Source organism: Berghia stephanieae, chromosome 5 (assembly GCF_034508935.2).
Source record: "Berghia stephanieae isolate SIO BIC M18660-M18661 chromosome 5, UCSD_Bste_1.3, whole genome shotgun sequence".
Classification (NCBI taxonomy): domain Eukaryota; kingdom Metazoa; phylum Mollusca; class Gastropoda; order Nudibranchia; family Aeolidiidae; genus Berghia; species Berghia stephanieae.
In genome coordinates, this window is record NC_088364.1 from 6,081,768 (window position 1) to 6,092,711 (window position 10,944).

The 10,944-nt window shown below is 35.8% G+C and overlaps 2 long non-coding RNA genes across 5 annotated transcripts in view; one reads left to right on the forward strand and one right to left on the reverse strand.

Moving 5' to 3' along the window:
* Positions 1 to 10,944, reverse strand: part of LOC144972298 (uncharacterized) — a 175,832-nt gene that overhangs the window by 141,896 nt on the left and 22,992 nt on the right. The gene's annotated exons all lie outside the window — the stretch shown is intronic.
* On the forward strand, positions 1,664 to 9,988 carry LOC144972295 (uncharacterized). 4 transcript variants are annotated; one of them, XR_013645333.1, is made up of 4 exons: positions 1,664 to 2,228; positions 6,317 to 6,429; positions 6,953 to 7,029; positions 8,093 to 9,988. It is a non-coding gene; the product is annotated as an uncharacterized LOC144972295 (long non-coding RNA). The 4 variants fall into 4 exon arrangements; XR_013645335.1 differs by lacking the exon at positions 1,664 to 2,228 and adding an exon at positions 3,075 to 4,383; XR_013645334.1 differs by lacking the exon at positions 1,664 to 2,228 and adding an exon at positions 4,376 to 5,029.

Sequence of the window (10,944 nt, forward strand, 5' to 3'; positions counted from 1 at the left end):
AGAGAGAGGGGGGAGAGAGGAGAGAGAGAGAGAGAGAGAGAGAGAGAGAGAGGGAGAGAGAGAGAGGGGGGGGGGAGAGAGAGAGAGAGAGAGAGAGAGAGAGGGAGGGAGGGAGGGAGGGAGAGAGAGAGAGAGAGAGAGAGAGAGAGAGAGAGAGAGAGAGAGAGAGAGAGAGAGTTGTTGTCGTTGATCATAAGACACATTATAACCATTCATAAGGTTCTACTATTTTTACCACCAATATTCTAACCTGACAGCAAATTTTTTTTGGTCTGAACTCGGAACACCTCAGTCTGCTTTGCTCACTAACTTTGAGTGCAAACTTTTATTCTCTGAGCAAAGTGGGTTGATTGTACTTATTTTATCTCTATTGTTTAAGTCTAATGAAGAGTAAAGCTTATCTTTGATATTTTAATGTCTAATTAAAGCTTATATAAGGTGAGTGTGTGTGTGTGTGTGTGTGTGTATGTGTGATGTGTGTGTGTGTGTGTCTGTCTGTAGGCGTGTATCTGTGTGTTTGTGTGCCAGGCTAGATTTTCCTTCTCATAATCAGCTATTTGACATTATTATCCAACCTTTTTAAAAACATCGGGGACAATGTAATTTGTCCTATTACAATTGTTTAGAGAATTTTTAGTCTCCATAAAAAAAACGACATTTACCCTGAGTTAAACCCAAATTCTTTTCACGGATACCTAACCTGTCGAAAGTTAAGCAATTCAAAATCGAAGTGGTTATTTGTACTACCACTACAAATAGCGAAAACTACCGCTTTTCACTATTTGTACTCCCAGAACTCTTATGTGTTTAAAGTTGCAAACCACCGCTCCTTTACCTATTTGTAGCTACCTACTCCCAGCACTCTTATGCGTTTAAAGTTGCATTTGTGAGCTTTCAAGGACCAGCCTCCACTTTTCGCGGTCTTTCTTTGAGAAGTGCAGGGTTGCCAGTTTGGCATTTTAAATGCCAGATTCCAAAAATCTGGCATTTTTGAAAACCGTTTGGCATTAGAAAAATCATTTGGCATTTGGCATTTTCATTTGGCATTTTCTTTTCTTGTATATTATACTTCAAATGACACCTTTTCTTAATTATTTCTAAACGCGTAAAAACAAATCTCTTCACATCGCAAAACTTTGCTATTAAAACTGTGATGGATATTGTTTCTAATTTTTTTCTCTATAACTTCTTTGGACTCTGCACTTGAACCAGATTCAACAAAAAACATCATAAGAAACACGAAACAGTAAGTTTTCTTAATTGTCAATAATTATTTAACTGTTTACGTATTTACCTTTCATGTTAATGTATTTCTTTTTCATTCTTAAAATCCAACCGTGGTGTAGTGGTTTAGCACTTCACTTAGTAGTCAGTAGGTAAAAAATTACCCCAACAGGAAATTTAGTATAATTAAAAAAAAAAAGAAAAAGAAAAGAAAACACGCAAGCCACCAGGATATGATAGTAAATTGTCTATCAAAAGTGAGTAGTTTTCTTAGTGGGGGTGGGAGTCAACAGACTTTGGCATTTTTTGGAGTGTTTTGGCATTTTTTGAGTCTTCCCCTGGCATTTTGTTGAAAAATAATCTGGCAACCCTGGAGAAGTGTGAACAGGGTTGCCAGTTTGGCATTTTAAATGCCAGATTCCAAAAATCTGGCATTTTTGAAAACCGTTTGGCATTAGAAAAATCATTTGGCATTTGGCATTTTCATTTGGCATTTTCTTTTCTTGTATATTATACTTCAAATGACACCTTTTCTTAATTATTTCTAAACGCGTAAAAACAAACATCTTCACATTTCTTTTTCATTCTTAAAATCCAACCGTGGTGTAGTGGTTTAGCACTCCACTTAGTAGTCAGTAGGTAAATAATTACCCCAACAGGAAATTTAGTATAATTCAAAAAAAAAAAAAACAAAAAAAAAAAAATAAATAAAAGAAAAAGAAAAGAAAACACGCAAGCCACCAGGATATGATAGTAAATTGTCTATCAAAAGTGAGTAGTTTTCTTAGTGGGGGTGGGAGTCAACAGACTTTGGCATCTTTTTGAGTGTTTTGGCATTTTTTGAGTCTTCCCCTGGCATTTTGTTGAAAAATAATCTGGCAACCCTGAGTGTGAAGCAAAAAAAATGGCCCTCTCGGTAAACGAGACATTCTCATCTTTTCTCCAATTTGAAAACATTCGAAAATGAGAATAATGTACTTTTTATTTAAAAGTCAACAAAGAAGGTAAGTAAACTTGATACGACAATTTTTTTCCTTAATTAAGTGGCAACTCATTTCTCGTCATTCTCACTCTAACTCTATCAACTAAGAAGAGTACACCACCTCAAACATTTGTCAGTTCATATCTTTGCTTTTATGAGGTCTATTTTCATTTTGAAAAGTTCAAAGTGAACAACTAAATGACGCCGATTCAGTGGTGTATTTGGTCTATCTTCATGTGAATAAATATTTTATTATTGACTTTTCCAAAATTCCAATGGGTCATTCAATCATTCATTTGTATGTCGTGATCTATTTTTCCTTGATTTCAGCTGTCTCAGCTCTAAACTATACTTTTCTTTCTCAATAAATAATTCATTTTCTGTTTGCAATGTATTACAGAGATGTTGATTTACCACATGTAAAAATTTCAAAGTTGTATCTGAAGCTGTTTCTGAATTATCCATTGGGATGCTGTGCTTTGGTCACATTTTTTCCTATTAAGTAGGCACTTGCAAGAAGTAGCTCTCGCGAGTTGAAAACAGGCGAGGATTTCTGTTTCCGTTTTTGAGGGGAAAAAATTTAGGAGTGATTTTAAAATGTTCATTCTTCTTTCTCAGTGGAATGAAATGGCATGTATTATATATCATTGGAAAGGGCATAAAATTCTACATACAATGATGCTAATATTATTATATTTTTATATCATGATTTTGAGAAATCTTTGTGTAAAGAGAGTATATGTGTTTAAACGCTTATAACTTTTAAACCAGAGATGGTCCTTCTTAATAAAATCAAGTCCTTCTGAGATACATATTAAAGTAGCTTCTCTAAAAATTTCAGAGCAAAATATGTTTGCACTCAAAAGTTAGAGCTTCCCAAAAAACAGTAATTGGCCTCGATTGTTTACAGAAGCTGCCATTTTCTTATACTGATTCACTTCCTGTCGTCTGCTGCGTTTGAGAGATAACTTCGTCAATCCACATCAAAACTTTACATCTTTATATCTTACAATATATTCCATTTATGGAAGTTATTTTTGTTTTAAATTATTTAATTAATTGGCGTTTTCATGTCCATGCATTCATTTTATAATTTACAATTCTCTTCTTTTTTTTTCCGATTGATTTTTCACTGTTGATTTTGACGTTTTTCATCCTTTGACGGACGTCTGTCCAATTTAGGGGAACGGGGGAGCGGAAGTTTTTAAAATCACCTATTTTCGATCATTTTAAACACTAATACACCACCTCAAACATTTATCAGTCCATATCTCTGCTTTTATGAGGTCTATTTTAATTTTGAAAAGTTCAAAGTGAATAACTAAATGACGCCGATTCAGTGGTGTATTTGGTCTATCTACATGTGAATAAATATTTAATTGTCGACTTTTCCAAAATTCCAATAGGTCATTCATTTGCATGTCGTGATCTATTTTTCCTTGATTTCAGCTGATTCAGCTCTAAACTATACTTTTCTCTCTCAATAAATAATTATTTTTCTGTTTGCAATATATTACAGAGATGTTGAATTACCACATGTAAAAAATTCAAAGTTGTATCTGAAGCCGTTTCTGAATTATACTTGATTATCCATTAGGTTGCTGTGTTTTGGTCACATATTTTCCTATAAGCTTCTATAGAGATTTTTCACCACATAAAAGGTCATAACTTTTGAACTAGTTGAGATAGAGCGATAATTTTTTCACTTTAGTAAATGTTTCACTCCCCTTTATTTTTCTACGCTAAATTAATACCGATATCACTATTTTGAAAAATTCTTGCAAGTGCCTATATTAAGCTATCTATATAGATTTTTTCCACCACAGAAACGGTCATAACTTTTTAACCAGTTGAGACAGAGCGATAATTTTTCACTCTAGTTAATGTTTCACTTCCCTTTATTTTTCTACGCTAAATTAATACCCATAGCCACTATTTTGAAAAATTCTTGCAAGTGCCTACTAAACTAAGAGGGTTGAACTTGAACCTGAACATGCTCCTTCTTCTTCTTCTTCTACTAATAACTACAACTAGATAGGTACTACGCCTCTCCTGAATGATCGGAACCGTTTAAGAAACTAAATCACGGGTTCCACCGGCGCAGCTCTCTAGACTTCCAGTCCCACAGTGCCCAGTATGGGCGGGAGACCTTACCCCGATGTTCCTCGAGCCTCGAGGTAGTTTCACTTTATAATTGTTTTAGCTTTTGAACTGTGGATCTTTTGTCAAACGTTTTATTTTAATTTTTCAAATTTAGTAGCACTTTAAAGGTCTGCGTTAGGTATCGCTCTGCTGTACTGTAACTGTAAGAGCGTAAGAATAACATGGTAAAAGTACTGTAAAAGTATGCTGATGAAAATGATATTGACAATGAAATTATAATAAAAGAAGAACAATAGAACTTATAAACAAATCAATAAAGAAGTAAGAAAAAACTGCCTCAAGAAGTGAAAAAAATTGTCCCTGTTGTTGAGATGTGAAGTGGACATAATCGTGTCTGTTAAGAATTAGAAGAAATGAAAGATGCCACTTTTTATTTTAAATGTAGATTGCACATTAGCAGAACACTAAAAAAAAAGTAAAGAAAGAAAATCCAATGTGGCAACTTGGTTGCGAGTGAAAAAAGTAAAATTACTCCGCTCAGCATTGCTGCTGGTGTGATGTCTAGTGTTAGTTAGGTGTCACTATATTAGAGTGATATCTTGTTACTTCATATTTTCATTTTAAAACCTGTAGAACAACTTGATTGATTTGTAAATTTCCTTATATGACCATTGTTTTAGTTTTCCGCAGCCATTATAATTCAATTTGAAATATTGAAAGGTACTGGAGAGGAGTCTTAGCGGGGTTTTTTTTTGTCTGTTAGTTTTAGTTATAGGTCATAGTGCAGGTCCAAGTGTTGGAAATGTACAAGGTTTTATTTTTTATTTTAAGGTTAGTTGAAGGAATACTTTCCTTAGCTCAAGGAACGTGCAGAAGACCTCCCCTATTTACTACTTACTACTACTACCCAAGTACTAGTGCTAGACTACTTATTCCGCCACCTCACTCCTAAATGGACTGACACCACAGGCAACTGATATTATTCTCTCTCTCTCTCTCTCTCTCTCTCTCTCTCTCTCTCTCCCTCTCTCTCTCTCTCTGAGTGTGTATCTGTCTGTCTATTTCTGCCCATCTCCCCTCTTTTTACTAATTAGTTTGTAGGTGTTTGGCAAATTCTCAAGAACAGCCAAGATATATGCGGCTGTGTGGCACTCACTTCCGGATTGGAAGGTCCTGGGGTCGAGCCTCGTCAAGGACTCACATTCTCTCACTGTACTCATGTGTATGATTTCCTATCCGCTAAGAGCGTTGTCTGTCAGAAGAAAAACATCGCCTAACGTTCTACTTCTTACGTGTTGCTGCTAGTCATGGATCCTTTGTAAAGTGCTTTGAGCATGTTTGGTGGATATTGCGGCTTATGAAAGCTCAATTCTTTTTTAATATTTATATATATATATAAAAAAGATGCAGGATGATGACGGGCATGCGCTACTTTATGATGTAGTATAAACCATTCCTAATATATGATTTTGCTAAATAGGCCTACACTCAAATTTTACGAGTGTATCTGGTGGCAAATATTAGACACTCGTTGCCACTGTGATTTTGATGAAACTTGGCTTATACACAGATACATGAATTTTCCTAATACGGCTTCAAACATGCGATCTGAACTTCAATTTATAATGAAGTAATTTTTCTCAAATGACAGCTTGATTGAATGTGACAAGATCCTTTTACTTAATACAATTCAATTTAGTGTGGTCTGTAGTTGTTTGCCTAATATTAGAATGCACAGAATTTGAATTTTTATTGACTTTAAATATTGAAAACAACATACCTTTGGGTTTCCATTTGTGCCATTCCATTCAGCTTTTGACCTAGTCCCTGATTTGAGTACCACGTCACAAATTTAAGTTCTTCGAGAAAACTCTCGACTTACTTTCTTATTCCTCTAACGTACTGAACTGTAACACCTTTGTCTCAGTTGGAGAAAATATTGCAATTTTTAAACTTAATATTTAGGTATTTATGTTATGATCTTTTATATTATTCCGTGTTTTTCAGCTTCCATCATATCACCCTGAGGAAAGTTGGCTAATTTATGACTTTTGTGTCTATGAATGCAAGCAGGGCAAAAAGCAATTGACTTCAAGCAAAGGAGTTCGCCCTAACCAGAGGTAGGAGGTTGTTTTTGGACGGGGGCAGGAGGTGTTTTTTTACTTTTACATATTTAAAAAAAAATGAAAATATTATATGCACAAGGTTATAATATTTCAGAATAACTCGGAAGTAAATTATCACCATCAGCTTTTCTATCTTGATTGCCAAGACAATTTTAATAAAGCAATCAAACTGATTCTGAATTTTAAAACATCCAGAGGAAGAGGCAATGTGTGCCTATCTGCAGCTCATTTACAGTCTTCAGTGGGCGGGCTGCACGATGTAATGCAGCAAGACAATAGTTAACTATTACCAGAACAGTTTTAAAAAGTGAAAGACTTGATTTGTTCAAAAAATCTGATTGCGCTGGATTAGTATTATTATTGAATGTCTTAAGATTTATTTTCAATTGCTCTATAATCTGCATGTTGAAATCCTTCACAATTGAGTTATGCAAGTGACAACGCTATTAATATTTTATCATACTATGTTGTGGATAATTTTATTATTTTGTAATAAAAAGTTTTTCTTACCATGCAGGACTCTGAAATTAATACTGGCTTCTGAGGGTTACAGGGGCTAATCACAACCATGAAAATCACCCATGCGATAAATTGGTAAGACTCATTCATTTTATACTTATTTTCCATCGACATTTTGTCCCTGCAGTTTTTCACTGCCGAAAATTTTACACTTGACAGCAATTAATCGCAAATTCTATTTTAGTCGCAATTAGACTCAATTTTTTTTATAAATATGTATTATTTTTTCTTTTCTTGTTACTTTATATTTTCAGTACTTAATTGTCCCTCCCCCCTCCCACTATTGAGTGTAATATATAGTTCCATGTTGCTCCCTGTCTTTGTTATGGATTAAGATTGCTCATTTTTTTCCTGGTTCTTGCGGGGGTCTTTAGTTGGGAGGCAGACAGTCAAATACAGTACCTTTCTTCTTGAGATGATTTTTTATACTGTAAATCATCTCTCTGTTATGTACTGTTATAGTTATAGGTTTTGAATATTATTGCATTATGTAAATGTTTTAGCAGGATCCTTTGCTTGTGTCTCGGTGAGACTTTGAGGTAATGTCAAAATTGGTACATCTTTGAGGTGCTCGTGAAATCTACTGTTCCCTATTGAATCAGTCACCACATCATCATCCTTTTTATAGTGTTGTAAGCGCTATTAAGTCCTGTAAGACAATATAAGCAGATCTAGGTGGTGGTATTATTTTTTGGGTCTTTTTTTTTTTGTCTTTGTTTATTTTTTGTTCCAGATAAGGAATTTTAAGATTTGATGGTTGTCCATAGACTTTTCAAAATAAAATTTGACTTTGACTATGAGTACGATGCAGTTATAAGTGCTTGATTTCTGAGGACTAATTATAAATGGTGACCACTCTATTGCGTTTTTGTATGCCATGAAAATGTTACAAAGACAATGAAGCGACGTTTTTTGGGAATTCTGCAGTCATTCATTTAACCCTTGAATTTGATGAGCGCCTGTTGCATTTTAGTTCAGTCAAGTATTTTAGAGTGACAAACACAACTCGTGCATTATGGGTTTATATGCAGATTTTTGTCTTTAAATTGTCAATAAAAAAAAGATGCTTTTTTTTTGTTTTGTTAGCTGCTATTGCATACAATTTTGTACTTTTAATCTTTTTTCTTTTTACATTTAGCCATCCTCACTTTATCCGGAGAATCGCCTGCCCCTCGTGAATGAGACAGTGAAGGCTATGGCTCAAACAAAGGTGTCCACAACCCAACTTAGGCAATACATTCAATCAAGCCAAGGATAAAATATATTGCCTAAAGATGTCGAAGATTTGCAGCGGAGATTGTTCAAGACTGATATTGACAGGACGGACGGTGAGACGGTACAGGAATTACTGAGAGAGATAGAGGAGGAAGGAGGTGTAACAAAGTTCAGTGTGAATGAGGATGGTGGTTTTGAGTATTTGTTTTAAGTAACGGGAAGAATGAGGCGTGATTTGAGTGTTTTTTGTGATGTGTTTGTTATGGATGCAACATACAAAGTAAATCGATATTTGTATCCACTTGTGAATATTATGTGCATAGATGATGAGGGTCATGGCGGGCGAAAGACTGGAAATCCACGACCAACCTGAAACTGACATTGTACCAGTATGACGTGTGACAAATACACAGGAAGGGCTGTATCGAATTGTATCTTCAGTGACAAACAGGATCAATAGCTTGTTTCAAGTTATGGTAGAACATCAGTTTCTGCAAAGAATCTCCCAGTTGGAACAATTTTTGACTCTTGTCTCTGAAGATAAAGACTTTGACATTGTCGACATGACTGACTTAATACAGACAAATCCCCATTCTAACCCTCTTTCTGACTTTTCAGAGACACCAGACATTGTAAATGCACGTACTGACCAGAGACCACAGACATTATAAATACACACTCTGCCCAGACAGAGACCACAGAAGTTATGGACACACAGACTGACCAGACAGAGACCACAGACGTTATGGACACACAAACTGACCAGACAGAGAGACCACAGACGTTATGGACACACAAACTGACCAGACAGAGAGACCACAGACGTTATGGACACACAGACTGACCAGACAGGGACTCCAGATAACAGAGACAGTTAGACTGCGAAATTTTTCAAATGTGACTCTACACAGGAAATCTCATACAGAATTCCCTTAATACCTTTACTCATTGTCCATTTGTAAAATTTATTTTCATGTAATAAACACCAAAAAAGTAAATTTTTAACGTGGGTGGGGGCTGTCACGTTACTGTAGAACGAGCTTAAGTCTCAATGGGATATTAGCTTTAGGCAACCACAAGTTGGTATTTTTCAAACCTGTTGCTATGCTATCTTGTAATGACAACGTCTCTCAGTCGCCAAACGTCACTAGCTATCCTTCACATAATGCAGGGTTGATTGTGTGAAGTACGTTTGGGGCCGGAAGATAACAAGGCATAGTGCAGGCTACTGTACTGTGTCAGTCCGTGAACGGGTGACCAATTCATAGTACAGAGAAGGCAAATCTGTTACTATATGTCCCAATAAAAATATAACACAGAGAAGGCCGAAACTGTGTTATACAGGTCGGTACAGAATAAAACAAATATAACACAGGAGACCAAACACTGTGTTGTAGAATATCAAAATTTCAAAGGTGGTCGGTCAGTGACGAAATAAAAAGGGACATTATAAGTCGTAATATCACATCCCAATAAAAGAGTGTGATAGTAAAAAGATGCCCGTTAACAATTGAGTCGGTCAAGTCTCTATCCAGATTCAAAGGATAGTGCAAAGTCCTGTATGTAAAACAAATTTGAGAAGCATGGTTGTTCTCAATACTTGTTGGGTCGTGATCGGTATAGAGTGAAGTAGTGTTTATGCTACACATCTTCACGAAAAATCAGAGCAATGCTGTGTCAAGATTACAGAGGAGCAAGAAGACAAGATTTGTTTGTGTGTCTTTATATGTTACGGAATAGGTACATTTTGGTTGTCAAAACTTTCATTTTTATTTGACATTTTCTTGATCTTTTAAAATAAAATTATAATTTAATTTAATCAACAGACTTGTTTAATAATTTAAAGATATACTTTTGTGGGACCTTTTGTAAAATCATTAGTCCGATTGTAGTTGTAAATCTCTTTATATTCTAATGTCATAAAATCAGTGACACCACTGAATTCCTACCAGCGCTTTTACTCACCCAGTCCCTACCACCAGCGCTATTACTCACCCAGTCCCTACCACCTGAGCGGGGTTCCTGACCTCCCATAGTGGGCAGGGGGGTTCATACTATGTCTTCTATCCCCTTATATCTGTTTTCCAACATGCTTTCTGTCTTTGTCTTGGAATGAGATTACTTGGTTTTGTCCTGGTCCTGGCTGAGAGGGAAGCAGTCGAATGTATAGTTAGTTTTGGGAGATGATATTTTTTTCATTGTAAATCATCTCTCTGTTATGTACTGTATTATGTTTTATTTACATATTATATTTGATTTGTTAACATTTGAGTGTATTCCTCTTAGTCGGGACCTGTGCTTGTGTCTGGATGAGACTTTAAGTACTTTGATGGTGTGCTCTTGGAATCTACATCTGTTTCCCATTTGAACAAATTCCCCTTTGTCTTACCTTTTCTTGGGTGCTTTAATTGAATTCTATAACTTTTTACTATCCCATTTCTTCCTTTTTACTGGCGCTGATATGACCTTGATGTGTTGCAAGCGCCGTAAAACCCTCAAAAACAAACAAACAGTCCCTACCAGCAGCGCTTCTACTCACTGAGTCATAGAGCTTTTACTCACTGAGTCCCTACCACCAGTGCTATAACTCACCGAGTCCCTACCACCAGCGCTTTTACTCACTGACACTGTCCCTACCACCAGTGCTATTACTGAGTTATAGAGCTTTTACTCACTGAGTCCCTATCACCAGCGCTTCTACTCACTGAGTCATAGAGCTTTTACTCACTGAGTCCCTATCACCAGCGCTTCTACTCACTGAGTCATAGAGCTTTT